General features: G+C 45.9%; 1 protein-coding gene across 3 annotated transcripts in view; it reads left to right on the plus strand.

Annotated features, from left to right (window-relative positions):
- The first annotated feature begins 757 nt into the window (after window positions 1-757).
- The window catches only part of LOC106613355 (protein-tyrosine sulfotransferase 1), a 99,994-nt gene continuing 73,593 nt past the window's right edge, over window positions 758-27,158 (plus strand). The window contains exon 1 of one of the 3 annotated variants that reach the window (XM_045724861.2): window positions 758-984. The gene's annotated coding sequence lies outside the window, so the exon portion shown is untranslated. Of the gene's footprint in view, window positions 985-1,007; window positions 1,105-27,158 lie in introns of those variants that run through there. The other 2 variants (XM_045724863.2, XM_045724862.2) reach the window with 2 other exon arrangements.

The following is a 27,158-nucleotide window of genomic DNA, read 5'->3' on the forward strand; positions in this document are numbered from 1 at the left end:
GTGCTTTATGACGCTCCAATATTTTAGCAGTGTTTTATGATGCTCCAATATTTTAGCAGTGCTTTATGACGCTCCAATATTTTAGCAGTGCTTTATGACGCTCCAATATTTTAGCAGTGCTTTATGACGCTCCAATATTTTAGCAGTGCTTTATGACGCTCCAATATTTTAGCAGTGCTTTATGACGCTCCAATATTTTAGCAGTGTTTTATGACGCTCCAATATTTTAGCAGTGCTTTATGACGCTCCAATATTTTAGCAGTGCTTTATGACGCTCCAATATTTTAGCAGTGCTTTATGACGCTCCAATATTTTAGCAGTGCTTTATGACGCTCCAATATTTTAGCAGTGTTTTATGACGCTCCAATATTTTAGCAGTGCTTTATGACGCTCCAATATTTTAGCAGTGTTTTATGACGCTCCAATATTTTAGCAGTGCTTTATGATGCTCCAATATTTTGCAGTGAGCTGTTGCGCAAATATTTCAAATTGAGTTCCTGTCTCTTTAAAAGCATTGGTTCATTCTAATCCCGCCCTTCAACGCTTTCAACCAATCCTCTGCCATGACACATTATGGTTTGTCTTCTGCAGGTGGTCCAATCGCAAACCGGCTTTCAATTACAGGGCACCAGGGGTGTATTCATTATCCTAATTTTGTTGCAAAATGTTTCTTAAACGGAAGCAAACTGAACGAAACGAGGAAGAACCTAACTGAATTAGTCCAATAGAAACTCTCGTTTTCGTTGCAAAACGCAACTGTTTACAACCGTGTGGACTAATGATTACACCACAGTCTCGTAAAGCAGGGGATAACGCATTTGCAGCGATACAACTGAAGAGAAAGCAGTACCAAGTATTACTGTGTGTCGGATTCAGTGGAACAACAGCGAGCAAATTGAACGCATGGAATGTACGAGCAACGGTGTTCAACGATTAGATAAGCAGCTTGATCCACTGTCTCCGGCGCTGGATCCGCTACATTAGGTGGGTGGTTATATTGTATCTAGTCAAAGATTCCGACAGTGTAGCAATGTCCCTCTCTCTCTTTTCCCACTTCTCTTCCAGCTTCAGCGGCGCTAACCGCGACTGTCTACCCTCTACCTAGTAGGTTAACCACTACACATTTTGAGCATTACCAATTGGGAGGTTTTTTAAAAGAAAATGTCGTTTTAGCTCAGACATTTTTAATAGTTTGAATCTGTGAAATGCGCTGATGGCTTTGCATCACTGTAGAATGTGTTGGCACATGCCACCCGGTGTATGAAGGCAGAACATGTATCATGCATCTTGGCACAACAATAATCAGGATCTGTCCAGCCCATGTTCAAATAGACAACTGAATGAATCGAGTGTTGTGTCTCCGTATTGGCAGTTATGTTCTCGTGTTTTAATAACAAGATACATTTTTTTTGTTCTTCTGCAGCCTATCAGTAATGCTTTTTTTAGATTGAAATCAACAGTAACTTGATGTGCGCACAACTAAAACACACGTTGCTGATATTGGCGTCTCCTATGTATCTGTAGCGGAGTTGTTTTGGTCAACAGAAGACTGACATAACTACCGTAATTAAAATCACGTCCTTAGTCTTTTACCTTTTTGATATTTCCACATCAGATGATATCCTGTCTGTAGACTATTGATGTGGAAGACCTACTGGTCAACACAGCATAGGACCTATTGGACGGAATTACGCAAACGTCATAAGGTGTAAAAGTGTTCCAAAGGAAGCCTCCTGCACTTGTCCTTCAGTCATTTTATTATCATGTAGCTTTAATTAATCAAGACAATATAATGAATCTCGGCAACCAGCCATGAGGTAGGTCTACTTCCCAGATGTTTTGCCATCAGCTGCTTGCAGTAACCATAACTGAAGGGGAATGGGTCTAACGTTTTTTTTTTTAAATGTATTTATGTATTCCCCATTGCACGCTATTCCTACAGCTGTTGACAAAACTTATAACTTCTCTGTGTCATGTTGGAAATAAATTGTGATGACCGGTCTTTTTGGCGTATGCATCAAAGGCCCCTCCAGTTTACTCTTTATTGGCAATAGCCAAAGACAGAAATAGATAGCCATACCATCATCCTATATCTTTGTCTGGTATAGAATATATATTATTATTAATAGTACATAATGTTTTGAACCCCCTGGCTGTTATAGTGATGGAGATGCTGGTAGAACGTGGTTGATATGGGTTTATTCTGGTGACTCTGTGCCCACATCCCGCCCTGACGGTCCATTAGACTTTGTTCACAGAAATTCCCAAATGACGTTATGCTATAGAGACCTCTGATTTTTTTTCACTGTTAAGGGTTTATTCACATTTTGACTAATGGAAATTCATGACTTTTCCATGAGTTTTAACCAAATATCCAAGACCAATATTTGATGACAGCTCTATGGCTGTGTTTAGACAAGCAGACCAATTCTGATATTGTTTTCCACTAATTAGTCTTTTGACCAATCACATCAGATCTTTTCATAGAATATCTTTTTCCAGAGCTTATCTGATTGGTCAAAGGACCAATTAGTGAAACAAACATCAGATTTATTTATTTTGCTCCTTTGCACCCCATTATTTCTATTTCTACTTTGCACTTTCTTCTACTGTCAAATCTACCATTCCAGTGTTTTACTTGCTATATTGTATTTACTTTGCCACCATGGCCTTTTTTTGCCTTTACCTCCCTTATCTCACCTCATTTGCTCACATCGTACATAGATGTATTTTTCTACTGTATTATTGACTGTATGTTTGTTTATTTCATGTGTAACTCTGTTGTTGTATGTTGTCGAACTGCTTTGCTTTATCTTGGCCAGGTCGCAATTGTAAATGAGAACTTGTTCTCAACTTGCCTACCTGGTTAAATAAAGGTGAAATAAAATAATAACAAAAAATTGGTCTCCCTGTGTAAATGCAGCCAAAATAGCCTACATGGGGGAAAAAGTCCGGATAAATGTGGTATTGCTGCTGGTCTCTGACCCCATGTAGGCTACTATCTCCTGCTGTTGTGCCCTTGATCAAGGCACTTAACCTCCCTCAAAGTAGAATAACCACATTGTTAGGCTACCGTATGAAACGCGTGTGGTCAACCCTCCATCTGGACAGCTGGCTGCGTCTGTTTTATCAAGGTCCTGTTGAGCAGCAGATGTGATAGTTTATACTGGGGACGGTTGGCCACCCTTAATATAAAATATAAAATATTACAACCAAATACTTTCAATATACTATTATTCTCTCATTCAATGAATCTGGGATAGAAATGGATGAGGTAGATTACTTCAAAAACAAAGTACTAGGACATGTTAACCTTTTTTTTTATATGGCTAAAATATTCCTATTTTCAGGGGAGATCTATGCACAGCATGGAAGTTATTTATCAATTAGGCTATTCGATTATACATTTTTTTGCATTGCCGAAATGACCGTGTTAGCCTACTGTTTAATAGAAAAGGAATGTCAGCTTTCCCATTACGGTGTCAGATTTATTTCTCAACAGAGCCGGTGGAAACAAGACGGCAATGATATTAATGCTTATAGCTCGTAATCTCACTAGTTAACTATTTAGCTATGTTTTGAATTGGCTGTGTAGTCTATCATTATTATATAGGCTACCTGCTGCTCTGCCCCCCCTCCCCCCCATTTTAAGTGATTGATCATATATTTTATAACACAATATAATATTTTCATGACTGTAAGAACCCTCATTTGTCAACTTTAATAAAATTTAATAACATTCAGGCTTGCGTTTTCTCAATCTGCGCATTCTCAAACTGGAACAGCACTCATACACCCGGATTCACAGACCGGATTCTCAAACTGGAACAGTCTACTCATACACCCGGATTCACAGACCAGATTCTCAAACTGGAACAGTCTACTCATACACCCGGATTCACAGACCAGATTCTCAAACTGGAACAGTCTACTCATACACCCGGATTCACAGACCGGATTCTCAAACTGGAACAGTCTACTCATACACCCGGATTCACAGACCGGATTCTCAAACTGGAACAGTCTACTCATACACCCGGATTCACAGACCGGATTCTCAAACTGGAACAGTCTACTCATACACCCGGATTCACAGACTTGTGATAAATAAAGATGAACGAAGCAGAATCAGGACGTGAATTCCCACTCTGCTATTCAATGCAGATCCCGTTTTCTTCAGCATTTGACGCTGTGTGTGAATCCGGGCCTGGTGATAGGCCACTTTGTTATATAGAAGGGCCGGTACGCAGTTCCCCAAAAAACGTGAATTGTCGGCCCAGCGGCTCAAGTCGGCTCAAGTCAAGCACTGACCTTTTTTAGGATGCACCCTCAGTTGTTTTCCTGTGTCTGTCTGAGCTCTGTGCTACTCTGCTTCCTCAGCTGCAGGGGGTGATTGATAATGGCAGGCCCTGGCTGTGTCTCAGGGAGAGTTGGGATATGCAAAAGAATACATTTCCAATTTAAATTATTGACAAATATAAACCCCCACCAAAGTATTACTATTCTTCACTGCACCAGTATTGACCAGGAAGTAGCGCACCACTAGTATTGACCAGGAAGTAGCGCGCCACTAGTATTGACCAGGAAGTAGCGCGCCACTAGTATTGACCAGGAAGTAGCGCGCCACTAGTATTGACCAGGAAGTAGCGCGCCACTAGTATTGACCAGGAAGTAGCGCAGCCACTAGTATTGACCAGGAAGTAGCGCGCCACTAGTATCGACCAGGAAGTAGCGCGCCACTAGTATCGACCAGGAAGTAGCGCGCCACCAGTATCGACCAGGAAGTAGCGCGCCACCAGTATCGACCAGGAAGTAGCGCGCCACCAGTATCGACCAGGAAGTGAGCGCGCCACCAGTGTCGACCAGGAAGTAGCGCGCCACTAGTATCGACCAGGAAGTAGCGCGCCACCAGTATCGACCAGGAAGTAGCGCGCCACCAGTATCGACCAGGAAGTAGCGCACCGAATAGGGTGCCATTTGAAACGCAGAAGCATTTGGTTCTGCTCGTTTCCTGGTTTGGGAAGTCCGTATCACCCTTTGCTGCTAACAGATGATATGATCACATTTTATTTTTGTACACCGTTTAGGAAAATACCTTCTCTTAGCTACCTGCCCACGGATGTGTGTTCTTCCTGTTAGTTGACTAACATCACTAATATGCCTTATGATGTCCACCCACGCTGCTGCATCCAGGCTGACCATGCATCATCCTCCTATTCATTGGCAGGTTTATATCATGTCTGTTGTACAGTCATGTATTCAAGCCATTGAGCTTTAACTGATTGTAGGGGTTTTGTTATGTAGCCTATCACCTTTGCTAATGCATTGTGATTCACAGACCGTAGATCAGTTCTATGCTGTGATTATTCCCCAGTCAGTTTGTTGCTCAGAGTGATGTGTTGTTGTGCCTTATTGCTCAGGGAAGGTGCAGTATGCGGACAGCCCTTCACATGAGTGGATTTGGTTATTTCAGCCACACCCGTTTCTGACAGGTGTATAAAATCGAGCACACAGCCATGCAATCGCCATAGACAAATATTGGCAGTAGAGCCTATAGGTTTCTTCTTAGGTTCTGGCCTTTTCTAGGGAGTTTTTCCTAGCCACCGTGCTTCCAGACCTGCATTGCTTGCTGTTTGGGGTTTTAGGCTGGGTTTCTGTACAGCACTTTGTGACATCAGCTGATGTAAGAAGGGCTATATAAATACATTTGATTGATTGAATGGCCTTACTGAGAAGCTCAGTGATTTTTCAACGTGGCACCGTCATAGGATGCCAACTTTCCAACAAGTCAGTTTGTCAAATTTCTGCCCTGCTAGAGCTGCCCAGGTCAACTGTAAGTGCTGTTATTGTGAAGTGGAGCAACAACAGCTCAGCCGCGAAGTGGTAGGCCACACAAGCTCACAGAATGGGACCGCCGAGTGCTAAAGCACGTAGAAAGTAAAAGTCATCTGTCCTCGGTTGCAACACTCACTACCGAGTTCCAAACTACCTCTGGAAGCAACATCAGCACAATGACTATTAGTCGGGAGCTTTATGCAATGGGTTTCCATGGCCGAGCAGCCGCACACAAGCCTAAGATCACCATGCGAAATAGCCAAGCGTTAGCTGGAGTGGTGTAAAACTCGCCGCCATTGGACTCTGGCACAGCGGAAAGGCGATCACGCTTCACCATCTGGCAGTCCGACGGACTAATCTGGGTTTGGTGGATGCCAGGAGAACGCTACCTGCCTGAATGCATAGTGCCAACTGTAAAGTTTGGTGGAGGAAGAATAATGGTCTGGGGCTGTTTTTCATGGTTCGGGCCCCTTAGTTCCAGTGAAGGGAAATCTTAACACTACAGCATACAATGACATTCTAGATGATTCTGTGCTTCCAACTTCGTGGCAACAGTTTGGGGAAGGCCCTTTCCTGTTTCAGCATGACAAAGCGAGGTCCATACTGAAATGGTTTGTTGAGATCGGTGTGGAAGAACTTGACTGGCCTGCACAGAACCCTGACCTCAACCCCATCGAACACCTTTGGGATGAACTGGAACGCTGACTGTGAGCCAGGCCAAATCGCCCAACATCAGTGCCCGACCTCACTAATGCTGTTGTGGCTGAATGGAAACAAGTCCCCGCAGCAATGTTCCAACATCTAGTGGAAAGCCTTCCCAGAAGAGTGGAGGCTGTTATAGCAGTAAAGGCGGGACCAACTCCATATTAATACCCATGATTTTGGAATGAGACGTTTGACGAGCCGGTGTCTTTTAGCCATGTAGTGCATCTAAACGTGTCCAACTCCTAGATGTTCTCTTCCACCTCAGTGAGTTTTTAAACTGTCAGGCTTGGTTGACTCCCTGGCTGAGTCCCGTCAGGCTTGGTTGACTCCCTGGCTGAGTCCCGTCAGGCTTGGTTGACTCCCTGGCTGAGTCCCGTCAGGCTTGGTTGACTCCCTGGCTGAGTCCCGTCAGGCTTGGTTGACTCCCTGGCTGAGTCCCAAATAGCCCCCCTTTTGAGTGTACTACTTTAGAAACCAGAGCCATGTGGGCCCTCTTGCACCTATAGTTCAACCAGTTCCCTCTGTGATGTCCAGTTAAGGTGACAACATGCCACTGGCCAGGGAGGGATGTCCTTGTGGATTTATGGATCTCAGGTCAAGCAGCCTCCCTGCTTTTTTTTCTGCTATTGTGTCAGGGCCAGCTGGGCCTGTGTGTCTGCCGGCCTGTGTGTCTGCCGGCCTGTCTGTCTGGCTGTCTTTCTGTGGTGTCCCAGCCTGTCGGTCTGCCTGCCTGGCTGTCGGTCTGCCTGTCTGCCTGCCTGGCTGTCTGGCTCTCTGTCTCTTTCTGTCAGTGTCCCAGCCTGTCTGGCTGTCGGTCTGTCTGGCTGTCTGTCTGGTTGTGTGTGGGTGGTTGTGACATGAAAGGAGGGCAAGTTGGCTCTGGACTCCGTCATAGAGAAAGAGGAAACATATCTAGAAGGTATATATGTGATTTATACCATATCAACTCTTCATTATCGTGCTGATACTGTAGAATTGAAAGCAGCTGCATCTCAGACAAGGCTAAAGCTTTAGACCATGGCTCCATCCTCACAAAGAGTGAACTGGTTCCCTTCTCTGATTGTTGAAAGGAAATGACTGGAACACATTCCACATATCGTGGAAACTCCCTTTAGCTAGCCCCTGCCTCTACCAGTCCAATGCTTTTACATTTGTTTTGAACTAGTGAACAAGTGTACATTTCAGGAGAAAGGAGATATTATTGGGTTTAGTTTCCCTAGCTTGTGAATATTGCGTCTGGTTATATGTTAATATCCTCTTCCATCTTGATAAAAGAGAGACTGTTGTAACATGAGTGTCAGTTAGGAATTTTCTTCTTCAGGCCCAAATTTAGGAGGCTCCTCCTCTTCCTACGGTCTGGCCATTGATTGGCATGGAAATGAGGGCCTGTTTTTAGATGGAACAGAATGGATGGCCTCCCAGGCAGCTGTGTTTCAAACGGACTTAGCATGGCGTGATGATGTGGCAATACAGTATTGATCTCTCTCTCTAGTTCTCTCTCTAGCGCTCTCTTTCTAGCCCTCTCTCTCTCTCAATATCATTCTCTCTCTCTCAATATCATTCTCTCTCTCTCAATATCATTCTCTCTCTCTCTCTCAATATCATTCTCTCTCTCTCTCTCTCTCTCTCTCTATCATTCTCTCTCTCTCTCAATATCATTCTCTCTCTCTCAATATCATTCTCTCTCTCTCTCTCTCAATATCATTCTCTCTCAATATCTCTCTCTCTCTCTCAATATCATTCTCTCTCTCTCTCTCTCTATCATTCTCTCTCTCTCTCAATATCATTCTCTCTCTCTCAATATCATTCTCTCTCTCTCTCTCTCAATATCATTCTCTCTCAATATCTCTCTCTCTCAATGTCTCTCTCTCAAATTCAAATTCAAGCTGCTTTATTGGCATGAAAAACATTGTGTCAATATTGCCAAAGCAACAATGTATACAATATACATTGTAATAGAATTAGAAACAATAATAATATAAAATGGCAGTAAATAATAATACAGAATTAAATATAAAAATCTAAATATGGAAAATGAAACTATAACTAACTTATAACTAAATAACAGTCATCTTCACCATTACATCAGTACTACAACTACCATCATCATTACCACTACTAAACTGCTATCATTACCATTACTACCCATACCACTACTACTACCACCACCACTAAACTGCTATCATTACCATTACTACCCATACCACTACTACTACTACCACCACTACTAAACTGTTATAATTACCATTACCACCCATACCACTACTACTACCACCACCACCACCATCACTAATCTGCTATCATTACCATTACTACACATACCACTACTACTACCACCACTACTAAACTGTTATAATTACCATTACCACCCATACCACTACTACTACCACCACCACCATCACTAATCTGCTATCATTACCATTACTACCCATACCACTACTACTACCACCATCACTACTAAACTGCTATCATTACCATTACCACCCATACCACTACTACTACTACCACCATCACTAAACTGCTATCATTACCATTACCACCCATACCACTCACTACCACCACCACCACTCACTAAACTGCTACCTCATTACCATTACCACCCATACCACTACTACCACCACCACCATCACTAATCTGCTATCATTACCATTACTACACATACCACTACTACCACCACCACTATCACTACTAAACTGCTATCATTACCACCAAGCCCTCTCCAAAGTGGGCTTGGTGGTAAGGTGTATGACTTAATAAAATGTATGTACACAGAAAACAAGTGTGCAATAAAAATGAAAAACCAAAGAAGATAATTATTTTCACAATTTTGAGGTGTGAGACAAGGCTGCAGTTTGAGTCCAAATCTTTTCAACATTTATATCAATGAATTAGCAGACATGTTGGACCATTCTCCAGCCCCAGGACTCACACTATTTGACACAGAGGTGAAATACCTGCTATATGCTGATGACTTGGTACTTCTATCACCAACCAAAGAAGGTCTTCAACAGAACATTAATATTCTAGAGCAATATTGCCATAATTGGGCCCTGGTAGTGCGACTGTTAGGGAGAAAGCCAATTTGACATTTACTTATTACATTTTTTTCTTGAAAGGTTTGAATTCAAAATGCTACAGAAAACCTTTCCCAAGTTACTGTTTATGCAAATTCCCCTGTAATTATTGGGGTCTGATTTGTCTCCACTTTTGTGGATAGGGGAGATGAGCCCCTGGTTCCAGACATCAGGGAAGCAGCCAGAAGTTAAAACCATGTTGAACAATTTAAGCACAGCATTTTGCAACTCAGGTGTGCTGTTTTTCAGCATTTCATTTCTGAAGTTGTCTAGACCACAAGCCTTCTTTGATTTAATAGATTTCAGCTTTTCATTTAGTTCTTGCTGGGTTATTGGGTAATCTAATGGATTTTGGTTGTTTTTAATGACTGATTCAAGGATGTTCAATTTTTCTTTTAATTTCTAATTGGTTCTGTTGTAAGTCTTTTTGTGGGATGTTTTTGTATAGATTATCAAAATAAGTTTTCCAAATTCCTACATCTTGTATGGCTAATTCCTGTGGCTTTGTCGTGCTTAAATTGTTCCACATGTCCCAGAACTGATTTTGGTCAATTGTGTTTTCAATTTCATCAAGTGTCTTGTTGGTATAATTACATTTCTTGCGTTTCAGTGTTTGTTTATACTGTTTCAAAGTATTCATATTGTAGCTCTGGGTTGTTTTGCTGCTTGTGTTTTTCGTTTGACATTTGTCTTAGTTGTTTTCTAATTGTTTTACATTCATTATCAAACCATTTGTCAGAAACATTTTGTTTTTTGTTTCTGAAGTTGCATTTCTTTGGTTTTGTCAAATTTGCTTTCGATGCTGCTTTTTGGAATATGCAGTTGATGTTTTGAGTAGCCGAATTGACACCATCTCTGAAAAACTGTATAGAGTTCATCATTTCATTTGAGTTCAACGTTTCAATGAATCTCTCTGCACTGTTTGGAGCCCATCTGTACGATGGGTTTATGTTGTAGAGTTTATTGGGCTGTTTTTTTGAATGAGTATTGCCGGTTAATTTCTTCAGAAACACGTTGATCTGACTGTGATCTGACAATGGTGTCTGTGGTCTAACAGTGAATGCACTAATGGAGGAGGGGTCAACGTCAGTGATGACATAATCGACTACACTTGTCCCAAGAGCTGAGCAGTAAGTAAACCGACCTAAAGAGTCCCCTCTGATTCTACCATTAAGCATGTACAGGCCTAAGGCTCGACAGAGATTCACTAACTCCTTCCCATTTTTGTTCAGTATTTGGTCAGGACTGTTTCTATTATTTATAATAGGGCTACGGTACAAGGAGGGGTGTCCAAATATGTGGTGGTTACCTCCCGCATCAGTGTTGTCAGGCTCAGAACCTCCACAAAGCAGCACTTTACCCTCTGCCTGAAATGTAATGATTTCTGTATGGAGATTGTCAACAAACTGATCATCATAATATGGTGAATCTGAAGGAGGAGCATAAGCTGCACATATGTATACATCATTGTCACAGTAGATTGTACCTTTGTTAAGTTTTAGCCAAATGTGACTGGTACCTTTTTTTTCCATTTCATTCAGTGCTAAGTCCCGCTTATGCCAAATGATGAATCCACCTGAGTCTCGGCCCCGTTTAACATTTTTATGTTTGATTGATGGTAGTAAACTTTCTCTATAGCCTGAGGGACACTGAGAATCTATGTCTCCACGACACCATGTTTCCAGTAGGATTATGATGTCCTGTCCTTTGATGTTTTTAATCCATTCTGGATTTGTTGTTTTATAACCAAAATGTGAAGAGTATAGGCCCTGGATATTCCAAGAGCTGATAGTTAATGATCTCATTTATAATAAGTGATATTCACTGGTTTGAGTAAAGTATGTTGAAGAAAAACAAAATAATAATAATAACATACATACATACATACATACATACATACATACATACATACATACATACATACATACAGTGCCTTGCGAAAGTATTCGGCCCCCTTGAACTTTTCGACCTTTTGCCACATTTCAGGCTTCAAACATAAAGATATAAAACTGTACTTTTTTGTGAAGAATCAACAACAAGTGGGACACAATTATGAAGTGGAACGAAATTTATTGGATATTTCTAACTTTTTTAACAAATAAAAAAACGGAAAAATTGGGCGTGCAAAATTATTCAGCCCCTTTACTTTCAGTGCAGCAAACTCTCTCCAGAAGTTCAGTGAGGATCTCTGAATGATCCAATGTTGACCTAAATGACTAATGAGGATAAATAGAATCCACCTGTGTGTAATCAAGTCTCCGTATAAATGCACCTGCTCTGTGATAGTCTCAGAGGTCCGTTTAAAGCGCAGAGAGCATCATGAAGAACAAGGAACACACCAGGCAGGTCCGAGATACTGTTGTGGAGAAGTTTAAAGCCGGATTTGGATACAAAAAGATTTCCCAAGCTTTAAACATCCCAAGGAGCACTGTGCAAGCGATAATATTGAAATGGAAGGAGTATCAGACCACATGCAAATCTACGAAGACCCGGCCGTCCCTCTAAACTTTCAGCTCATACAAGGAGAAGACTGATCAGAGATGCAGCCAAGAGGCCCATGATCACTCTGGATGAACTGCAGAGATCTACAGCTGAGGTGGGAGACTCTGTCCATAGGACAACAATCAGTCGTATACTGCACAAATCTGGCCTTTATGGAAGAGTGGCAAGAAGAAAGCCATTTCTTAAAGATATCCATAAAAAGTGTCGTTTAAAGTTTGCCACTAGCCACCTGGGAGACACACCAAACATGTGGAAGAAGGTGCTCTGGTCAGATGAAACCAAAATCGAACTTTTTGGCAACAATGCAAAACGTTATGTTTGGCGTAAAAGCAACACAGCTCATCACCCTGAACACACCATCCCCACTGTCAAACATGGTGGTGGCAGCATCATGGTTTGGGCCTGCTTTTCTTCAGCATGGGCAGGGAAGATGGTTAAAATTGATGGGAAGATGGATGGAGCCAAATACAGGACCATTCTGGAAGAAAACCTGATGGAGTCTGCAAAAGACCTGAGACTGGGACGGAGATTTGTCTTCCAACAAGACAATGATCCAAAACATAAAGCAAAATCTACAATGGAATGGTTCACAAATAAACATATCCAAGTGTTAGAATGGCCAAGTCAAAGTCCAGACCTGAATCCAATCGAGAATCTGTGGAAAGAACTGAAAACTGCTGTTCACAAACGCTCTCCATCCAACCTCACTGAGCTCGAGCTGTTTTGCAAGGAGGAATGGGCAAACATGTCAGTCTCTCGATGTGCAAAACTGATAGAGACATACCCCAAGCGACTTACAGCTGTAATCGCAGCAAAAGGTGGCGCTACAAAGTATTAACTTAAGGGGGCTGAATAATTTTGCACGGCCAATTTTTCAGTTTTTTATTTGTTAAAAAAGTTAGAAATATCCAATAAATTTCGTTCCACTTCATAATTGTGTCCCACTTGTTGTTGATTCTTCACAAAAAATTACAGTTTTATATCTTTATGTTTGAAGCCTGAAATGTGGCAAAAGGTCAAAAAGTTCAAGGGGGCCGAATACTTTCGCAAGGCACTGTACATACATACATACATACATACATTACTATAATACCGGTGCCAATAAAATTAAGAATAGTTGTAAACAAATGAATAAGATTGCACAAAAAATAAGTACAATGCAATCTGCAACCGTGTGTGTGAATTAAAGTGTCTGTCTAGCTCAGTTGTGTGTGTGTGTGTGTGTGTGTGTGTGGTGTGTGTGTGTGTGTGTGTGTGTGTGTGTGTGTGAGTGAATTAAAGAGTCTGTCTAGCTCAGTAGTCTGCATATTAGTTGCAGTAGTTGGCCACCTCTCCTATCTCTGATGGTTCTAGGTGTCTTTTGCCAGAGGTTACCTCAGCATATGTAGTCTGATGATCTGAATGATATATGGTGTGGACTGCATCATGTGGTGTACTTCTCTGAAGGACAGTGTTCTGTCCCACCCTGGAGTAGTGGTCAGAGCTGTGTTGTGATGGGACAGGTCCAGTAGAGCTGTGTTGTGATGGTCCAGTAGAGCTGTGTTGTGATGGGACGGGTCCAGTAGAGCTGGGTTGTGATGGGACGGGTCCAGTAGAGCTGGGTTGTGATGGGCCGGGTCCAGTAGAGCTGTGTTGTGATGGGCCGGGTCCAGTAGAGCTGTGTTGTGATGGCCTGGGTCCAGTAGAGCTGGGTTGTGATGGGACGGGTCCAGTAGAGCTGGGTTGTGATGGGACGGGTCCAGTAGAGCTGGGTTGTGATGGGACGGGTCCAGTAGAGCTGGGTTGTGATGGGGCGGGTCTAGTCGTGCTGGGTTGTGATGGGGCGGGTCTAGTCGTGCTGGGTTGTGATGGGGCGGGTCTAGTCGTGCTGGGTTGTGATGGGGCGGGTCCAGTAGAGCTGTGTTGTGATGGGGCGGGTCCAGTAGTGTTGGGTTGTGATGGGACGGGTCTAGTCGTGCTGTGTTGTGATGGGGCGGGTCCAGTAGAGCTGTGTTGTGATGGGACGGGTCCAGTAGAGCTGTGTTGTGATGGGACGGGTCTGGTCCAGTAGAGCTGTGTTGTGATGGGCCTGGTCTAGTAGAGCTGTGTTGTGATGGGCCTGGTCTAGTAGAGCTGTGTTGTGATGGGCCTGGTCTAGTAGAGCTGTGTTGTGATGGGACGGGTCTAGTAGAGCTGTGTTGTATTGGGCCAGGTCTAGTAGAGCTGTGTTGTGATGGGCCAGGTCTAGTAGAGCTGTGTTGTGATGGGACGGGTCTGGTCCAGTAGAGCTGTGTTGTGATGGGCCTGGTCTAGTAGAGCTGTGTTGTGATGGGCCTGGTCTAGTAGAGCTGTGTTGTGATGGGCCTGGTCTAGTAGAGCTGTGTTGTGATGGGACGGGTCTAGTAGAGCTGTGTTGTATTGGGCGAGGTCTAGTAGAGCTGTGTTGTGATGGGCCAGGTCTAGTAGAGCTGTGTTGTGATGGGCCAGGTCTAGTAGAGCTGTGCTGTGATGGGACGGGTCCAGTAGTGCTGGGTTGTGATGGGACGGGTCTAGTAGAGCTGTGTTGTATTGGGCCAGGTCTAGTAGAGCTGTGTTGTGTTGGGCCTGGTCTAGTAGAGCTGTGTTGTGATGGGCCTGGTCTAGTAGAGCTGTGTTGTGTTGGGCCTGGTCTAGTAGAGCTGTGTTGTGTTGGGCCTGGTCTAGTAGAGCTGTGTTGTGATGGGCCTGGTCTAGTAGAGCTGTGTTGTGTTGGGCCTGCTCTAGTAGAGCTGTGTTGTGATGGGACGGGTCTAGTAGAGCTGTGTTGTATTGGGCCAGGTCTAGTAGAGCTGTGTTGTGATGGGCCAGGTCTTGTAGAGCTGTGTTGTGATGGGCCAGGTCTAGTAGAGCTGTGCTGTGATGGGACGGGTCCAGTAGTGCTGGGTTGTGATGGGACGGGTCTAGTAGAGCTGTGTTGTATTGGGACGGGTCTAGTAGAGCTGTGTTGTGTTGGGCCTGGTCTAGTAGAGCTGTGTTGTGATGGGCCTGGTCTAGTAGAGCTGTGTTGTGTTGGGCCTGGTCTAGTAGAGCTGTGTTGTGATGGGACGGGTCGAGTAGTGCGGGTTGTGATGGGACGGGTCTAGTCGTGCTGTGTTGTGATGGGGCGGGTCCAGTAGAGCTGTGTTGTGATGGGACGGGTCTAGTCGTGCTGTCCTGAGGCGGGTCTGGTCTGGTAAATCTGTGCTGTGTTGGGCCTGGTCTAGTAGAGCTGTGCTGTGATGGGATGGGTCTAGTCGTTCTGTCCTGAGGAAGGGTCTGGTCTGGTAAATCTGTGTTGTGATGGGCCTGGTCTAGTAGAGCTGTGTTGTGATGGGCCTGGTCTAGTAGAGCTGTGTTGTGATGGGCCTGGTCTAGTAGAGCTGTGCTGTGATGGGCCTGGTCTAGTAGAGCTGTGTTGTGATGGGCCTGGTCTAGTAGAGCTGTGTTGTGATGGGCCTGGTCTAGTAGAGCTGTGCTGTGATGGGCCTGGTCTAGTAGAGCTGTGCTGTGATGGGCCTGGTCTAGTAGAGCTGTGTTGTGATGGGCCTGGTCTAGTAGAGCTGTGTTGTGATGGGCCTGGTCTAGTAGAGCTGTGCTGTGATGGGCCTGGTCTAGTAGAGCTGTGCTGTGATGGGCCTGGTCTAGTAGAGCTGTGTTGTGATGGGCCTGGTCTAGTAGAGCTGTGTTGTGATGGGCCTGGTCTAGTAGAGCTGTGTTGTGATGGGCCTGGTCTAGTAGAGCTGTGCTGTGATGGGGTCTAGTAGAGCTGTGTTGTGATGGGCCTGGTCTAGTAGAGCTGTGTTGTGATGGGCCTGGTCTAGTAGAGCTGTGCTGTGATGGGCCTGGTCTAGTAGAGCTGTGTTGTGATGGGCCTGGTCTAGTAGAGCGGTGTTGTGATGGGCGTGGTCTAGTAGAGCTGTGTTGTGATGGGCCTGGTCTAGTAGAGCTGTGTTGTGATGGGCCTGGTCTAGTAGAGCTGTGCTGTGATGGGCCTGGTCTAGTAGAGCTGTGTTGTGATGGGTCTGGTCTAGTAGAGCTGTGTTGTGATGGGTCTGGTCTAGTAGAGCTGTGTTGTGATGGGTCTGGTCTAGTAGAGCTGTGTTGTGATGGGCCTGGTCTAGTAGAGCGGTGTTGTGTTGGGGTCTAGTAGAGCTGTGTTGTGATGGGCCAGGTCTAGTAGAGCTGTGTTGTGATGGGCCAGGTCTAGTAGAGCTGTGTTGTGATGGGCCTGGTCTAGTAGAGCTGTGTTGTGATGGGTCTGGTCTAGTAGAGCTGTGTTGTGATGGGCCTGGTCTAGTAGAGCTGGGTTGTGTTGGGCCTGGTCTAGTAGAGCTGTGTTGTGATGGGACGGGTCTAGTAGAGCTGTGTTGTGATGGGACGGGTCCAGTAGAGCTGTGTTGTGATGGGACGGGTCCAGTAGAGCTGTGTTGTGATGGGACGGGTCTAGTAGAGCTGTGTTGTGATGGGACGGGTCTAGTAGAGCTGTGTTGTGATGGGTCTGGTCTAGTAGAGCTGTGTTGTGATGGGCCTGGTCTAGTAGAGCTGGGTTGTGTTGGGCCTGGTCTAGTAGAGCTGTGTTGTGATGGGACGGGTCTAGTAGAGCTGTGTTGTGATGGGACGGGTCCAGTAGAGCTGTGTTGTGATGGGACGGGTCCAGTAGAGCTGTGTTGTGATGGGACGGGTCTAGTAGAGCTGTGTTGTGATGGGACGGGTCTAGTAGAGCTGTGTTGTGATGGGTCTGGTCTAGTAGAGCTGTGTTGTGATGGGTCTGGTCTAGTAGAGCTGTGCTGTGATGGGACGGGTCTGGTCTAGTAGAGCTGTGTTGTGATGGGCCAGGTCTAGTAGAGCTGTGTTGTGATGGGCCAGGTCTAGTAGAGCTGTGTTGTGATGGGCCAGGTCTAGTAGAGCTGTGTTGTGATGGGCCTGGTCTAGTAGAGCTGTGTTGTGATGGGCCAGGTCTAGTAGAGCTGTGTTGTGTTGGGCCTGTTCTAGTAGAGCTGTGTTGTGTTGGGCCTGGTCTAGTAGAGCTGTGCTGTGTTGGGCCTGTTCTAGTAGAGCTGTGTTGTGATGGGCCAGGTCTAGTAGAGCTGTGTTGTGATGGGCCAGGTCTAGTAGAGCTGTGCTGTGTTGGGCCTGTTCTAGTAGAGCTGTGTTGTGATGGACCTGGTCTAGTAGAGCTGTGCTGTAATAAGCCGTGTCTGGCTCTTTTCTCCTGGGGATGGTGGAGGTACTGTTGTTTCAGAAGGTGGGGCGGGGGACCTCTGTTGCTGGGGTGATGGGTGTGTGGGTCCCTGCCATGGGTTGCATCTTTTAGGTCCTTGGCAAAGGTTCTGATCCTGTCCTGATCCAGATGTACATTATGGTATAAGTGTTGACATGTCAGAGTGGGGTGGTGAGCCGTTCTGACGTGGAGCAGTGAGGCACAGTCCACAGTGATCTGTTGATTTATTTTATCCATCAACTGTCCTGGGAAGTCTTTTCTTGGTGGGAGGGTGGACACAACTATATTGGTTGTTGGGAACTGAGCCTGTGCCCGTTCTGCCACTCTTCTCACTGCCCCAGATACATTTTCACCTTTGGCATGAAGGTGGTTTGTGCCAGTGTGGATGATGATGTTGTCTGGGGGGGGGGGGGGGGGGTCAATCCTGGTCTGACTGAGTAGCTGCATTGCGCTGTCAGTTGTAGGACACCAGAACTTATACACCTGGTGTCTAGGGAATCATCTTTCCTGGACTAACAACTTCCCATTTGAATCAATAAGGATTGCAGTTGTGGGTTATTGTCTGGGTGGAGCAGACTGGGAGACTGGTATTCTGACCTGGGCTAGAGCAGACTGGGAGGCTGGTATTCTGACCTGGGCTAGAGCAGACTGGGAGGCTGGTATTCTGACCTGGGCTGGAGCAGACTGGGAGACTGGTATTCTGACCTGGGCTAGAGCAGACTGGGAGGCTGGTATTCTGACCTGGGCTAGAGCAGACTGGGAGACTGGTATTCTGACCTGGGCTAGAGCAGACTGGGAGGCTGGTATTCTGACCTGGGCTAGAGCAGACTGGGAGGCTGGTATTCTGACCTGGGCTAGAGCAGACTGGGAGGCTGGTATTCTGACCTGGGCTAGAGCAGACTGGGAGGCTGGTATTCTGACCTGGGCTAGAGCAGACTGGGAGGCTGGTATTCTGACCTGGGCTAGAGCAGACTGGGAGGCTGGTATTCTGACCTGGGCTAGAGCAGACTGGGAGACTGGTATTCTGACCTGGGCTGGAGCAGACTGGGAGGCTGGTAGGTTGACCTGGGCTGGAGCAGACTGGGAGACTGGTATTCTGACCTGGGCTGGAGCAGACAGGGTGGCTGGTAGGTTGACCTGGGCTGGGGCAGACTGGTAGGCTGGTATTCTGACCTGGGCTAGAGCAGACTGGGAGACTGGTATTCTGACCTGGGCTGGAGCAGACTGGGAGGCTGGTAGGTTGACCTGGGCTGGAGCAGACTGGGAGACTGGTATTCTGACCTGGGCTGGAGCAGACAGGGTGGCTGGTAGGTTGACCTGGGCTGGGGCAGACTGGGAGACTGGTATTCTGACCTGGGCTGGAGCAGACAGGGTGGCTGGTAGGTTGACCTGGGCTAGAGCAGACTGGTAGGCTGGTGCAGTGTCATCAGGCTGTGTGGTGGAGGCCATGCTGGTCTCAGGTTCTGCTTGTGTTATGCCAAGCTGGTGGACATGTTCTCTAGATGCAGAGGACATAATGACTCGCTGCTGGTTGAGGAGGTCAATGTACCTCTCTCTTTGTTCTAGCTCCTTTCTTGTTGTGCTCAGATGGTCTCTGAGGTCGTCATTTGTCTGACTCAGTTTGTCCGTTCTGCTTTCTAATTTAGCAATAGATGCTCTGCTCTCCTCCCTGAACTGTTTCATCTCTTCTATTAGTTTCTGGTCAGTGTCCTCCTCTTGAAGCTTGTTCTCTCTGAGTTCTATGACCTCTGCTTCGACTAGAGAGAGGGTGTTGTGGAAACGTTGCATAGCAGGTGTTCTTGGTGTTGTAGACATGTCCTTGGCTCTGTCTGCTGCAGGTGAGGTAGGTAGAGGGACACTTCTTGCTGGGTCACAGAGACCGTTGGGGCCTGCTTTTCTCCATCTCCCTCCTTGACTTTTTCCTCAGTTTCTGAGATGAGTTCAGCTTCTGCTTTTAGGGTAGCAAACCTATTCTCAAAAGCCTGGAGGCTTGAATCATTGCCTTGTATCAATACAGTTCCATTATTATATAAGTTTACTGTTTGATACGTGTTGCTCTGGTCAGCTTCTTCAAAAATGCTGATCTGACATCCTTGGCTGATGCCTCTCTCTTTTTTTTGAGAAAGGGAAATGGTTGCAAATAACCATTTTCCATATGTGCCCTTGTTTTTGGTATTAAAAATTACATTTGCTCTCGTTTTGCAACTGGTAAGATCTGCAAACAGGCATTCATCGTTCTGTCCCGTCAACAAACCTTTGAAACTTTTCTTAGCTTTCTCCTGTTTGGATGTCTGGTGGGTAAACAATTTCCATAGCAACGCTGGTGATGTTGGCTACAATGTCGCAATAGAAGCGTTGTTTCTTGTATTATTCTCTTGTGTCTTTTAGAGGACTGTTTCACTTTGATGTCCTTTTTCTTCTGTCCTTATTTTATCTTATTTTGTATTTCTTTTCTTCTGTTAACTAGATATTATTTGTTATTCTTTGTTAGCTAGCTAGCTTCTTCCAGGAGAGTCCCTAGCAACTGCTTAGCAACTGGTAAACAATTCAGCTAGCTAACGGTACAATTTAATGTTTGTTGCTTGTTTTGTCTCCTATTTGGTCTTGCTTTTTTCCGATGTACTTCACTCTAAAAACCTCAACAAAAAAAACCATGTCAATTTCAATATTTGTAGGAGCTAATTTTTTCAGCAGCTGCTGCTCAATTTGGAACCTCTCTCTGTCTCTCTGTCTCTCTCTCTCTCTCTCAATATTCTCTCTCTCAATATTCTCTCTGTTATTTACCAGTGATGAATCAGAGCGCTTTAAACCCTGGGCTTTCAACCCAGCAGCATGATAAACACTGAAAGAGTTCAGCTAATCAGTTCCCAGGTTAGAAAATTGCACAACACACAGGGAAGCTTTAAACAGCATGTAGTCTTCCTCCGTCTCAGCTGCTGACTGACTGATCATCCTGTTTGAATGGTGCGGCATCGCTCTCTCGCCCTATCCAGGATACCTAAATGAAAGTGATGATTATTAATGTTGTTGGTGTGTGTGTGTGTGACGGTTGCGGAGAGCGAGAGAGAGAAGAGCGCACTAGAGAGCGAAGCACCAATTAATTTGTACGTTTACATGCTAATGAATAGCGTGTAGCCGAGCAGGGAGCATCGTGGGATGTTATCGTTACCCGTTGTCTCTGCTCTGTACAGAGCTCTAGTGGTTGACTAGGAATGACCCAGACTGGCTGCTAGGTGTACGGTCATCTACCTATATTATCTCTGCCTATATTATCTCTGCCTACGCTAGGTAGTGTAGTCTTTATAGTCAGTGTAGGGTCATCTACCTATATTATCTCTACCTATATTATCTCTGCCTACGCTAGGTAGTGTAGTCTTTATAGTCAGTGTAGGGTCATCTACCTACATTATCTCTGCCTATATTATCTCTACCAATATTATCTCTGCCTATATTATCTCTGCCTATATTATCTCTGCCTACGCTAGGTAGTGTAGTCTTTATAGTCAGTGTAGGGTCATCTACCTACATTATCTCTACCTACATTATCTCTGCCTACACTAGGTAGTGTAGTCTTTATAGTCAGTGTAGGGTGATCTACCTACATTATCTCTAGCTACATTATCTCTGCCTACGCTAGGTAGTGTAGTCTTTATAGTCAGTGTTGGGTGATCTACCTACATTATCTCGAGCTACATTATCTCTGCCTACGCTAGGTAGTGGAGTCTTTATAGGTAGTGTAGGGTAATCTACCTACATTATGTGGAAGTTTCCATCAGTACAGGTGTTAGTGAAGTTTGAGAAACATCTCTATTATATTCATCACCACCTTCCGGAGACACCTGAAACCCCACCTCTTTAAGGAATACCTAGGATAGGATAAAGTAATCCTTCTAACCCCCCCCCCCCCCTAAAAGATTTAGATGCACTATTGTAAAGTGGTTGTTCCACTGGATATCATAAGGTGAATGCACCAATTTGTAAGTCGCTCTGGATAAGAGCGTCTGCTAAATGACTTAAATGTAATATTCCACAGTTCAAGTGTCTCTTGGGTTTTGAGTTGATTCTGAAAAGTGCCTTCCTCCTGGACTCCGCATCGCTCAGTCAGTTGGGCTTGAGAGGAAAGTTGTTGTCGTCAAACAACTTTTTTTTTTTCCTTCCAGTAATGGTTTCTACTGGAGGACTGACTGACCTTTCCCGGGAGATGGCAGGCCTGATGCTATTGCCTCCATTTTTAAAATGGAAATGGTTTGTAAAGTGATCCCAGAATGCCATGTATGGTGCAGCCTCCCAGGTCCGTGGGAGAGACGAAGGGCCCAAGATGACATTTCACATGTTTTAAACGGTAACTATGGGTCATTTGTAGCTTCTAGCATAAGCTTAAATGTCAACCAAAAAGTCCTAAAGCCATTGACTGGAATTGTACGGAACTGAGTTTAAATGTAACCAATCGGGCAATAAGTTGTCTGGAAAAGACCATTGACTAGAATTGTGCTGAAGTACCCAATATTAATGCTAAAAACTAACCTCAAATCAAATGTTAAAGGTCACATGCAGATGTTAATGCGAGTGTAGCGAAATGCTTGTGCTTCTAGTTCCCGACAGTGCAGTAATATCTAACAAGTACTCTAACAATTCCCCAACAGCTACCTAATACACACAAATCTAAAGGGATGGAATAAGAATATGTACATATAAATATATGGATGAGCGATGTCCGAGCGGCATAGGCAAGATGGTATAAGATGCATTACTCATCTCATATGTATATATTGTAAGATATGTAAACATTATTTAAAGTGACTAGTGAGTCTCAATGTAGGCAGCAGCCTCTCTGTGTTAATGATGACTGTTTAACAGTCTGATGGCTACGAGATAGAAGCTGTTTTTCAGTCTCTTGGTCCCAGCTTTGATGCACCTGTAAAGACCTCTCCTTCTTGGATGATAGCGGGGTGAACAGGTAGTGGCTCGGGTGGCTGATGTCCTTGATGATCTTTTTGGACTTCCTGTGACATCGGGTGCTTTGAATAGGGCTGTGTCTCAAATGGCATGTTTTCCCCCTATGGGTCCTGGTCTAAAGTAGTGCACTATATAGGGAATAGGGTGTCTTTTGGGATGCTAACTTAGAAGTGGTGCTCTCTCACAGGATGTGATGCATGTTACTTGTTGGGTTAAAGGTCAGTCCCAGGCTAAGCGCCGCGTTGCGTTCTTCATCTAGAGATGCGTCTCAAATGGCACCCTATTATTAATCCCTTTGTAGTGCACTACATTTGACCAGGGCACATAGGGAATAAAGTCATGCACTATGTAGGGAATAAACTGCCATTTGGGACACAGATTAGCTGTCCTGTAGAAGTGGAAGCATGTGTACCAAATATCCCATTGAAAACCAATATAGATTGGGTCATTTTTCAACACAGAGATGGACCCTTGGCAGGAACTTAGTGCTGCTGCAGGTAAATTGATAGTTTTTCTGTTGTGCATAGTCGATCTGTTTTTTGGGGGGGGGTTTTGCAGTCTTAAGTCTTTTCTGAAAAGTGCTGATCAATGATTCATTTCTAAAGAAGGTTTTCACGTTTCTACCAAAAGCTGAATAATATGCAGAAGGTACACGCGGTGTGTCGGCCTAGTCGAGGTTTCCGTGGCGGAGTGTCGGCCTAGCCGAGGTGCCGTGGCGGCCTAGCCGAGGTTTCCGTTGCGGAGTGGCGGCCTAGTGGAGGTTTCTGTGGCGGAGTGGCGGCCTAGTGGAGGTTTCTGTGGCGGAGTGGCGGCCTAGTCGAGGTTTCCGTGGCGGAGTGGCGGCCTAGCGGAGGTGGCCGTGGCGGCCTAGCGGAGGTGGCCGTGGCGGCCTAGCGGAGGTGGCCGTGGCGGCCTAGCCGAGGTGTCCGTGGCGGCCTAGCCGAGGTGCCCACCTAGATCTTTATTGATTTTATAATATGGTACTTCAAAGAGAAAACATGACAGTGTGTTTTCACCAACAGTTTGGGTTCATTTAGTATTTATTTTGAACTGTTTCAGATCAAACTGATCTTTCCTAATTCCCCTTCGAATTTTTTAAAACACAGAACTCAATCGGAGCAGCTTTTCCTGTTAGATTTGTGTTTCTCCATCTCTGAATTCCTGTATTATGAAGCTATTGGCAGGAAGGAGCACATTCACCCCATTAGTCATTGAAGAAAAAAACAAAACAACGGAAAACCATGTACCTGGCGTTCATATCAAGCCTTTAGTGACAGACCTGAGTAGTAACGCACGATGAATAGCCAAGCAGTGGAGAGAGAGACCGAGAGAGCAAGCCTCTCCCAGTTCAACAATGCTTTTCTTCATTCCCCCTCGCCCACCTCCCCTCCCCCTCTCTTCACTCCTCCCCGTTGGGCAAAGAAGACCCTTTTAAGTTCAGCTCTTGTCCATCAAGGTAGATCATGGCAGGGCCTCAGTGTTGGAGGCTCCATCCTTGTTACACACACACACACACACACACACACACACACAGACAGACCTCCTCCCTTGTTATTAAGTGTTGAAGTGGTGGTCTGGTTTCCACATGGTCCCGTAGAGAATGTCAACACTTGTTCACAGATCAAAGGGAAGTGCAGAGGAGGATACAGTATCTGTAACAGGAAGAGTCTCAACACATTCTTTACTTCAGCTCGGTGTCAGCCAGGTGAAGCCGGAAACCAATCTGCCTGCCGCTAAAGCTCGACCGCAAGTTGTAATTCAGACCAGTGACTTTGAGCTTTCAGAATTGTTCCAACCTCCTTCTCCTCGAAGTCGAGGAATGGTTGACAGTCTGATTTTTCCATGGCTATGTCCCAAATGGCACCCTATTCCTTTTATATTTAGTACACTACTTTTGACCAGAAGTAGGTCACTGTCTAGGGAATAAGGTGCCGTTTGGGACATATAGCACCTATTCTGGGCCGGAAGAGAACTTTAGACAAGCCCACTGTGGGAAAGGAGAGCGATGAGACTGGAATGCCATAAAAACTAAAAAAACACAGCTACTATTTGCACGTCAGCCTCCTCCTGCCGTGTTGAGACGTCGGCCTCCTCCTGCCGTGTTGAGAGACGTCGGCCTCCTCCTGCCGTGTTGAGAGACGTCGGCCTCCTCCTGCCGTGTTGAGAGACGTCGGCCTCCTCCTGCCGTGTTGAGAGACGTCGGCCTCCTCCTGCCGTGTTGAGAGACGTCGGCCTCCTCCTGCCGTGTTGAGAGACGTCGGCCTCCTCCTGCCGTGTTGAGAGACGTCGGCCTCCTCCTGCCGTGTTGAGAGACGTCGGCCTCCTCCTGCCGTGTTGAGAGACGTCGGCCTCCTCCTGCCGTGTTGAGAGACGTCGGCCTCCTCCTGCCGTGTTGAGAGACGCGGCCCCCCGCCGGGGGCGTCGGCCTCCTCCTGCCGTGTTGAGAGACGTCGGCCTCCTCCTGCCGTGTTGAGAGACGTCGGCCTCCTCCTGCCGTGTTGAGAGACGTCGGCCTCCTCCTGCCGTGTTGAGAGACGTCGGCCTCCTCCTGCCGTGTTGAGAGACGTCGGCCTCCTCCTGCCGTGTTGAGAGAAGTCGGCCTCCTCCTGCCGTGTTGAGAGACGTCGGCCTCCTCCTGCCGTGTTGAGAGACGTCGGCCTCCTCCTGCCGTGTTGAGAGACGTCGGCCTCCTCCTGCCGTGTTGAGAGACGTCGGCCTCCTCCTGCCGTGTTGAGAGACGTCGGCCTCCTCCTGCCGTGTTGAGAGACGTCGGCCTCCTCCTGCCGTGTTGAGAGACGTCGGCCTCCTCCTGCCGTGTTGAGAGACGTCGGCCTCCTCCTGCCGTGTTGAGAGACGTCGGCCTCCTCCTGCCGTGTTGAGAGACGTCGGCCTCCTCCTGCCGTGTTGAGAGACGTCGGCCTCCTCCTGCCGTGTTGAGAGACGTCGGCCTCCTCCTGCCGTGTTGAGAGACGTCGGCCTCCTCCTGCCGTGTTGAGAGACGTCGGCCTCCTCCTGCCGTGTTGAGAGACGTCGGCCTCCTCCTGCCGTGTTGAGAGACGTCGGCCCTCCTCCTGCCGTGTTGAGAGACGTCGGCCCTCCTCCTGCCGTGTTGAGAGACGTCGGCCCTCCTCCTGCCGTGTTGAGAGACGTCGGCCCTCCTCCTGCCGTGTTGAGAGACGTCGGCCCTCCTCCTGCCGTGTTGAGAGACGTCGGCCCTCCTCCTGCCGTGTTGAGACGTCGGCCCTCCTCCTACTGCCGTGTTGAGACGTCGGCCCTCCTCCTACTGCCGTGTTGAGACGTCGGCCCTCCTCCTACTGCCGTGTTGAGACGTCGGCCCTCCTCCTACTGCCGTGTTGAGACGTCGGCCCTCCTCCTGCCGTGTTGAGACGTCGGCCCTCCTCCTGCCGTGTTGAGACGTCGGCCTCCTCCTGCCGTGTTGAGAGACCAAAGACTGTTTGTTTGAGACTTGATATCCAAGTGTTTTGTCTCAATAGATGTAGGTTACTACTAGAGTTGTTCATCTGTTTACATCGGTCATTAGAGGGAGTTTGCTGAGATGTACTGCAACCACTTGGCTCCTCAGTGCTAACTACCCCACACGCAGGCACACACACACACACAGTTTTGTATTGCTATCCTTGTGGGGACCAAGGAATTGATTCCCATCCCAAATCCTATTTTCCTTCAATCTAACCTTATCCCTCAACCTAACCCTAAAACTATACCTAACCCTAAAAAATAAATAATTTGATGTTGTTTATGTGACATGGACATGCTACAGCATGCAGGGACTGTACTGTGGCTCAAGGTACACACGGCACAAGGAGACACGGCCTGTGATCTGTCTGTCTGATGAGCTGGAAGCGTTAATTTCACTCCTGTCGGTGGAGATGGTGTGTATATGGAGAGGTTCTGATCAGACCTGTATGGGATACTTTTCTTTGGAGAAACCATGTCACAGGATCGCTTCAGAGATCGTTCGTTGCCTCCATTTTGATGAAAAAGAAACAAATTTGCCTTCTGACTGTTGTCATATCGACACTTTACATACATACATACATACATACATACATACATACATACATACATACATACATACAGTACCGGTCAAAAGTTTTAGAACACCTACTCCTTCAAGGGTTTTTCTTTATTTTTACTATTTTCTACATTGTAGAATAATAGTGAAGACATCAAAACTATGAAATAAAGAAGACTTATTGACCAAAGCCTGTTGTTGAAAAACACCTAAGTGCTTTGTCTTTTCAACCTCTGCCATGTCGAGAGCTATCTATCTAATAGAACTACAAGGGTTTTCTATAATGGAAGCATCTCTAATGTCAAACATGTAAAGTGTGGTGTACCGCAGGGCAGCTCTCTAGGCCCTCTACTCTTTTCTATTTTTACCAATGACCTGCAACCACTGGCATTAAACATAGCATGTGTGTCCATGTATGCTGATGATTCAACCATATACGCATCAGCAACCACAGCTAATGAAGTCACTGAAACCCTTAACAAAGAGTTGCAGTCTGTTTTGGAATGGGTGGCCTGTAATAAACTGGTCCTGAACATTTCTAAAACTAAGAGCATTGTATTTGGTACAAATCATTCCTTAAGTGCTAGACCTCAGCTGAATTTGGTAATGTGGCTGTTGAACAAGTTGAGGAGACTAAATTACTTGGCGTTACCTTAGATTGTAAACTGTCATGGTCAAAACATATAGATTCAATGGTTGTAAAGATGGGGAGAGGTCTAGCCGTAATAAAGAGATGCTCTGCCTTTTTGACACCACACCCCAAAAAGCAAGTTTTGCAGGCTCTAGTTTTGTCTAATCTTGATTATTGTCCAGTCGTGTGGTCCAGTGCTGC

The sequence above is a fragment of the Salmo salar genome, chromosome 09, assembly GCF_965601325.2.
Source record: "Salmo salar chromosome 09, fSalSal1, whole genome shotgun sequence".
Taxonomy (NCBI): domain Eukaryota; kingdom Metazoa; phylum Chordata; class Actinopteri; order Salmoniformes; family Salmonidae; genus Salmo; species Salmo salar.